The sequence below is a fragment of the Oreochromis niloticus genome, linkage group LG16, assembly GCF_001858045.2.
Source record: "Oreochromis niloticus isolate F11D_XX linkage group LG16, O_niloticus_UMD_NMBU, whole genome shotgun sequence".
Classification (NCBI taxonomy): Eukaryota; Metazoa; Chordata; class Actinopteri; order Cichliformes; family Cichlidae; genus Oreochromis; species Oreochromis niloticus.
In genome coordinates this window covers 9,073,730-9,082,353 of record NC_031987.2, presented here as the reverse complement: position 1 = coordinate 9,082,353, position 8,624 = coordinate 9,073,730, and the positions used below count along the sequence as shown (strand labels likewise).

Below are 8,624 nucleotides of genomic sequence, written 5' to 3'. Positions count from 1 at the left end.
CTGATGCTGCCTGGTTGAATCTCAAACTCCAGGATTTCAATGATACCCTGGTCCAGATCTGGCAGGAGATTCCCCAGGACACCATCTGCCTTATCATGAGGAGCATGCACAGATGTTGTCAAGCATACAAGCATGTGGGGTTCATACAAACATCCTTTCGTTCTTAACATATCATCCAGCCCATATCAGTTTAGCTTGATGTTTCCCATCAAGTGTTCCTTTAATATCTTTTTCAGCTTAGTTTACATGGTGCTTCTTGATCTTTAAACAATCAATACATTGGACTTTGGACCCAGTCATTACACTTTTTTTCCACACAAACTCCACTCATGGAAAGTCATTTGTTTCTAGGAAAAGAAAACTGCAAATTAGGCTGGTGATGGATTAGAAAACAATGGCTACATTTGAAATTTTATTTTTTTTATTTATTTATTTTTACACACAAATCAGTGACATCAGTGCCATCCTGTTGTGCTTAGTTTGTTATGACACTGATGTTCGATTGGAAAATAACTAATAAATGAAATACAACCAAAAACTCCAGAGCGCCTATCTCCACAGTGGAAAATCATCCAAGTGTTTGATGAATTTTTATTTGTACTTGAGGTTGCAGCTGTCATCAAATCATCAGAAAAAAACAGTTTGCTCTCTCTCAGCTTGTTGAGGCCCTTTCTTTCACTCCCCTTTCAAACTTGTAATGAAACCATCAACTCAGCCTTGTTTGTTTTTAAAAATAATGAAGCACAAAAACTGTTTACCCCTTAGACCACCCAGCGGTGCGGTGCAGGGGAAAGTGGATGCCTAGTGTGGGCAAAAGGGGCCCTGAAGAAGCCTGGAAGCAGGAATATTCTCCTGTTCAGTTTTAATGTTTCAGCTTATTAACAGCAAATTATTACTTTTACTGATGAATACATAGTTTCAAACTAAGATAAAATAGCTACTAAGTACTTTGCAGCAGTTTCTACTAAGAGAAAATGAGCAACACTGATAAATAGTGAGATAACACCGAAAGGGCAACTTTTTCCAGTCTTTAAATAAAGTTGTTTTTTTATTTAAAAAGTTTACCTGTAGTTTATGTTCAGTTGCTGTCTGACCACAACTTTCTCTCAATCAAAAATCAATCAGACAGCTAGTGGTTTGTAGACATCTAAACTTAAGTGTATGTATAGACCCATTTTCGACTTTTTTACAGCATACTGAAGACATAAAATCCTTTGCCGGGAATCAGATTTAGCCAGAGTTGGCAAAAGTACAGTCATTCTATACTTAAGTAGAAGTACAAAGTAGAAGCACTACAAAAGGTAACATAGTAACCCAAAAATCAGTTGTATTGTGTGTGGGAAAGATTCATAAGATGAAAGATGAGAGCTCCAGTAGATTTTTTTTAATGTACAGGCTGTGATCAGCTGACCTGCTGCTCTTTGTGGATGTACACAACTTAATTCAACCAGATGTCAGCAGATGTTTCATGTTTCCTGGCTGATTTCCATCCTCCACACTGACAGTACACTGTTTATATTAGACTGTATAAATCTGGATGAAGGTCTAATTCAGTCAACAGATCTAAGTATCATCAGCTAAAATTCATATGAATCTCTGCTATACTTGATGTAACCTAACTCTGACCAGTCATGCACTGTTCTTTGCTGTACTCTGATGGATTTAAAGTAATCTAACCTGTTTATCCTGCACTAACCTGCAGAAGATTTTCATGCAACCTTTAAATAACACCGTTAGTCTTCCTCTGTTTTGCAAAAGGTTTCACAATATGAAAAAAAGAATGTCACATGTAGAGACCCAATATCTGATTCTAAAACATGAGAACTTACATGTAAACTTTTAATTTACAGTTTATCAAATCCCACCGAGCAGTCCTTACCTATAAATCTAACCTTTCTTCTTCCTCTCCTATCCTGTCTTTCTTAACTTTCTCCATCTCTGAGTGAACTTAGCTCTCGTTCTTTTCTAGATCTTGAGCTAGCAACACACTGTGTGACAAACTGCACACAAACAGTCTGTGTTTGCTGACGTTGCTTGAGCTGACAGAAGCGCTGCATTTGAAATGACCTGCCACTTAAAAAAGTCACTGTCTTTATGTTTGCTTGTCTTCAGTATAGCTCGATGCCGAAGTGCCGCAACTTACAGACACCTTCAGAAAAACCCAAAACGTCCCACTTTTGACCCCTGACTTTGGCACACGTCATCTCTTTTTGTGTGACATTCTCTGGTGATTAATAAATGAACAGGACCGCCTGTCATGAAATTGGTTTGATGTTTGGAGGCTCGCGGTGACGAAATAATAACTCCCCTCAAATGTGTTAAACCAAAAGTAATGAGCCTGTTTTGAAAATGTAAGGAGTAGAAAGTACAGATATTTGTTTAAAAATGTAGAGAGTAAAAGTAAAAAGTACTCAGAAAGTAATACTCAAGTAAAGTACAGATGTTCTTTGAATTGGATTTAGCCACTGAAAATAACATACATGGACATCTGGGGTGTGATGTCGTGTTTCCTGTCTGCCTGTCTCTTTTACAGTCTGATTATTGCATATAGAAACACAAAATGATGGAAAAAATTGTGGCAGACCTTCCCATTGTGAATTCTTCTCTCAGATTTATTTCCATCTGCCTTCTGTAGCTCTCGCTATGCTGCTGTGTTAAATCAAAAAGTAAATTTGTTTGCAGTTGCAGTGTTTTGGGGGTTTTTTTAATGAAGGCTGGGGGAAAAAACACTTGAGTGCTCAACTAGTTAATGCCACAGCTGTGAGCTCCCACACAAAACTTCCTGTACTTTTAGAAAGTACTTCTCAGGTTTATATTTATTTAGACCCTGCTTCCTGCTGTGGTAATGCAGGTAGAGGAGGAGTCCATTTAAAGGGTCATGCTCCCCTAGGAAAATTACAGCTATAACCAATTACAATGACTAAAAGCTCAAACAGCAGTATGTTTGCCAAAAACTCTGTTTCAAAGTTCTATGACAGGAAAGTTTATCCATCTTCACAGTTCACATATAATCCTGATTCATCTCTCTATGTATACTGCATATTTGTATATAAGAGCAGAGCAATGTTTTTAATAAGATGATAAGATGACCTTTATTAGTCCCACAGGTGGAAAATTTGTTACTTTTAATTCTGTTTCTGTTTTACCCTACAATAATTATACAAACAAACTCTAAACTTCCTTCATTTAAAAAAAATATATACATATATGTTTCCATCTCTCATCATATATCATATGAAGGAAAGTGAAGACACTAGAAGATGATATCTGTGGCCTTTGAAAGCAGCTCTAGCTGTGAATTATGGGCACATTGACTCACTTTAGAGCTGTTTAGTGGGCAGAGTGAATAAGGCTGATGTACAGTAAACAAGACGAATGGAGCAATCTCAGCATTGCACCAGCTCAGAGAGAAAATGCTCAAAAGAAACCCACAGTGTTCACTTTGAGTGCATTGTATGTTTTCTATGTGTTTATGTTAGGTTTGTGTGGAGTAGCATCAGCAAGGGACTGTTTCTATTAATGCATCATGTTCCTCTGCACACCGACTCTTCATCCTCTTCAGTTACCTCAGCTGTGGCGCAGCGACCCGAGCTCTGTACAGCAACACCAACATCACACACAGACAATAAGGGAGCTATAATCAATTGTTTGTGCCACACATTTGTCATTTTAATGAGCAAAAGTCGTCAAAGACAGCGTCGAAGTTACCATTCACGGGTGCAGCCCGCACACCCATGCGTACACACACCTCATTAGGGAAACACATTTTAACCTTGTGAATTTCAGCTTTTGTCATAACAATTAATGTGTTACCAGGAAAAGTGGAATTTAAAAATAGAGTTTGTTTTATTGCAGAAATGAAAAAAGAAAGACAGCAGAGAACCAAATTAAAAAGAAAGAAGACAAATTATCATTACTGCATCTTCCCTTCACAGATAGCATTTCCTAAATGGCGCCATGTCAATAGCGTTTATGGAAACAAATAACATCTTCATAATAAATTGGTGTATATGTACCAAGGGACCACAAGACATGTGGTGAAAATAAATGCAGATTGCAAGTTAGTTGAGTAAAATGTCAGAATGATCAATTAAAAAACAAAACAAAAAACCAATTGTATAAAATTTTAAAAAAGTCAAAACAACAACTGTGATGTTGAATTTATGAGATATGCTGAAAAACAACTGTAAATGAGAACGAGAAGAAAATCAAAGTTAATAGCATGAGGTTGAAAACACAAGAGACAAAGTTTAAATAACGATGAAAAGAGATAATCATGAGATAAAAATGAAAATTGGATTTGATATTTATGCAATAAGTTAAAATTACAAGACAAAATATGATGTTGGACAATTATGAGGACATGAAATAGGACAAAATTATTGAATACAAGATTGAATCTTGTATTTATACTTTCTAACTCTAACTATAAAATCATAATTACCACTTTGAACTCAAAATTAGAAGATTTAAAAAGGGTGAAATTCGAAGGGAATTTATCTGATAAAGTTATGAAATAGTTGAACTTGTGTGGTAGACAAGGTGTGACCAAAGTTGTGTAAAAAAAGTGCTGTATCAAAATAACATGAAATATATGTGATATGTCAAATTTTTTACGTCAAGAGTAAACATTAAAGCATGAGGAAAAGTCAGTTATATAAATAAAATGTCAGTTAAGTTTGAACGTCAAATTTACGACATAATTAAATTGCAATTAGTTTTTTTTTTTCAATGATGAAAAACTTTTTTCTCTGCATTTTTATTAATGGCCATAATGGGCTTCCATACTCTGTTCAGTTAATATATATAAGGCCTTTTTGTTGGTCTGCCTTTCTTTTCCTTCTTGCATGGTTTCATTTCTGCTGATCCAAGCACAAAAACCCAACAGCCGACATGCCCGAGTAGAGAAACACAAAAAGGAGAAGAAGACGAGGTATTCCCCATTAAGCGATGACAGCATAAAGCCGGCAGATGCAAGAGGACCAGAATCTATCTGCCTTAATGAACAGACACAGCACTTTCAGTCTCAGCTTGCAATTATTCTCACTTTCCTCTTCATTTTCACGCTTTTCCTCCATTTGTTTTTGCAGTTCATCACATGCAGTGGTTTGTTCCCCATTTGCCTTTTAGCTAGCAACCCCCCGACCTCCTCTCCTATTATTGTCCCAGCAGAACATGATTTATTTGTTGTGGCATGCAGTCTAGCATAGCATGAGCATTTGGTCACACATTTCACATTTAAACCAGTGTTTACTATCAAGAGGCCAATTATTGCAAATGCTAAACTAGACGTAAAGGATGTCATATCTGACTCTCCCGACATGTTTACTGAACCTTTGTTAGAAAATTTCAGCCTCCGTCTGATGCACGGGTAGAGGTCATCGCTGCTTACTGAGACGTTTTGGCAAACCACCATGCAGTGGGCTGTGCGGGGGCTGGCTTACCTTTGATGCCGGCTCCATTTTCTCACACAATATAATAAAAAAAGCGCACATAAGCTCACACGCTGACCTCAGGAATGACTCATGCTTACACCCCGTGCAGAGTATAACGCAGCTTCGATTTGTTAATCACCCCTAAATGACCCTGGCTTACTTTCCTGGTTTGTGAACAGTGGACAGTGTTGGGGATTGCCTTCACATATCACTAAATATACAGTACAGTATATCCAGACACATATGTAATGTCATGTCTTTTTGTATTTTGAGAATAAAATTTCTGTTTTCTTCTCGTCCCAGAGCCAGCTTGCATTTTCATATAATTAAAACTCAGTAGTTGAGCTGATTTCAGGCTCCACGGCAATTTTCTCTTTAACAATTGGAGGTAAAGTTGGAAAACAAAATGATTTTGGGGCGTGAGTGCCTTACAGTACTGTGCAAAAGTCTTGAATCTCCCATTTCTTCGTACTCCCCTAGGAAAATGCAAAATAAGTCAAGCGATTTGTTCAGAATACAAACATATATGGAAATACAGTATATATAAAAAATACACTGTTTTTGTATAAAAAATACAAAGACAGTGTTTCTGCAATTCTAACCAGTTTGATATGACCACCTTTATTCGACGCAGCATGAACTCTCTCAGCCAGCTTGCTTGTCATTTCTTAAAGTAGTCTTCAGGAATAAATCTCCAGGCTACTTGAAGGACAGTCTTTGGATGTCTCTGACAATAAGAGAGAGAAAGTCTAAATATAGAATTAAAAGCCGCATGTATGTTATGTTGAGGTCCTTCATAATTCCATCCATTTTGACAAGATTACAAAACACTGTGTTTTATGCTCATATGGAACTCGGCTGAGGGAGGAGCAGCCATGTGTTGTGACCAGTTAGAGGTAAGAGGAGGAGACAAGACAAAAGACGTACTGTGGAAGAGACCCAGAGATGAATAAGAACTAGATTAAATGTAGAGTGGTGTATAAACACAGACTGAAAAGAGGCTTCAAGCTAAAGCAAGAGATGCTCAAACCTTTTTCTGCTGCAGAAATACCAAACATTTGTCAGGGTCAAAGCATGCATATCTGCTATTCTGTCTCTCTTTAACCGTGTACATGTCCATTAGCATGTTTGTCTGCATGAGTTCAGCCACTCTTCCCTGTCAGGATGCTTTAGTCTTTGGAGCCACTCTGATGTGGTAAATCAATCCCACGCACAACATCCAGCATTGCGAGCTGTACTGTTCCCAAGGTACGGTGAACTCAGTCATTCTGAGGGGGATAGTGTTTCCTGTGATCGTGCTCTGAGATGTCCAAACCCGTCGTTAAAAGCTTCCTCTGTGACAGATCTCCTTCCATCAGATTTACAGATTAGATGTTGCACAGTCTTGCCTTTTCTTGGCACTGTCAACAAATGCCTCAAAGGAGCAGCAGTTTAGGACAAGATCAGTGACATCTGCATGTTTATCATGTAGTGTGGCTTTGATTTGCTGCATTTTTAAAATGCTGCATCCTTGAATATTGTTCTCACGCATCTTTTCATCCTTTGGAACAAAATGCACTATGAATGGGCTCAGAGGCCATTTTGTACCAGAAAACTTTAAACTAGATTTGATAGAAAACATTTTGGTTTTAGAAAAAAAGGACAAGGCAGAAAACTTTTTTTGTTTAAAGGGGTGACGTAAAGCATAACCTCCACTGAGCACATTGGTAACAGAGGCTTTACAGTTTAGTTTCATTGGCACTGGAAATGCAAAGCACAAGACAAAGTTTTACAAATTTGCTAAAACATTTTATCTGAATAACTAAACAGGGTTTATTTTAATTTTTATATTTCGTGTTGTATTTTATATGTCTAATATTGTTAACCTGTTAATACTGGATGCCCAGTATTATCAGGTTGAGGTCCGAGAAGCACATCTTGCCACACAGCAGTCATTATGCTTATGCTTTCAGGCAGTTATTTAGTTTATTTTGACACTTCTATCCAAGACCGTTAAAATATGGGTTGAAATTTTGGTCACTTTGTCCAAAAGAAAGTTTAGTTTAGTTATACCGCTATTCTGCATGTGCTGAGTTACATGACATTACAGCTTTATTATTATCCAGAGTGACAATAAGATCAGTGTCTCTGGCTTCCATGGCTGTGTGGCTAATTGCAGATCCAGTGAGCAGACTCCAGCAAGTTTAAGATGTTTACTGACAACAAGTGAACTGGGAAGAACTACAGGTTGGAAGGATCTGCAGCTTAATAGTAAGGATAAACAGTCTTACTTGTATTATATGTGAACTGAGTCACGGAGGGGGTGAGAACAGGCGATGAGCTGGGCAAGCCTGGCTGGAGGTTTCCACAGGGAGCTGACGGGTGTATTTCCAAGGAGACAAGAGTGCTACAAGAGCTGAGATTAGGTGACTGGAAGAGATGTGATTACAAACAACAGGTAATGAAGGTGACCTAATGTTCATCATCATGAGGATGACACTCTGGCAAAGACATACCCAGCACTTGATTGCCAAATGTGAAGCAGCTGTAGGAAGGAGGGAACATGGAGAAGCTCCACCCAGGGGCGGACCCAGGGAGAGAAGGCAGCCTAACTCCACCTGAAGCTAATTTTTCTATGAGCTTTATTCATGCATTATTTCATGTAATATGAATAAGACATTTATGATAGTAAGACATTTGGCTGTTTGATATTTTAATCTCTTAACACCCACCAGTGAGTCATCAGCAATCCATTAAGGGTTATGGGTAGTTTTTGTTTTACTAAAAATAGGCAAATTTTCTTAAACATTTTAAATTAAGTTTCATATATTTTGGAGTCACAATTTTTCTGTTAAAAGCTTTTCCATTTGGCTGTTCAAACAGGAGAAAATTCTATAGCCAAACCCAAATCCTACCCATACACTTAACCCCAATGGGTCCCCAGTGACCCATCAGTAGAAGTTATGCAAGTTCCCATAAAGGCTGGTCTTAACTAATCTGTAAGGGTTTGATCTGTTGGGTCCAGTGATATTGAAAAAACCTAAAAAAGTGATCAACTTACATTTAATTACGCCCACTCACATGCTCCATGAGGCCATGCCGGACATTCATGTGGTTGAACCAACTTTCTTATAGTGAGGTCTCCAGTTCTCTTTGAAGAGCTGCAGATATGCCCCAGCGAAGTACTCAGAGAAGTCAGTAACAGCTTCC

At 37.9% G+C, this 8,624-nt stretch overlaps 1 long non-coding RNA gene across 1 annotated transcript; it reads right to left on the bottom strand.

Moving 5' to 3' along the window:
* Window positions 1–3,941: 3,941 nt before the first annotated feature.
* On the bottom strand, window positions 3,942–7,957 carry LOC102075907 (uncharacterized). The gene is made up of 3 exons (XR_266739.4): window positions 7,706–7,957; window positions 6,055–6,162; window positions 3,942–5,911 (listed from the first exon to the last, which is right to left on the bottom strand). It is a non-coding gene; the product is annotated as an uncharacterized LOC102075907 (long non-coding RNA).
* Between the last annotated feature and the right edge of the window lie 667 nt (window positions 7,958–8,624).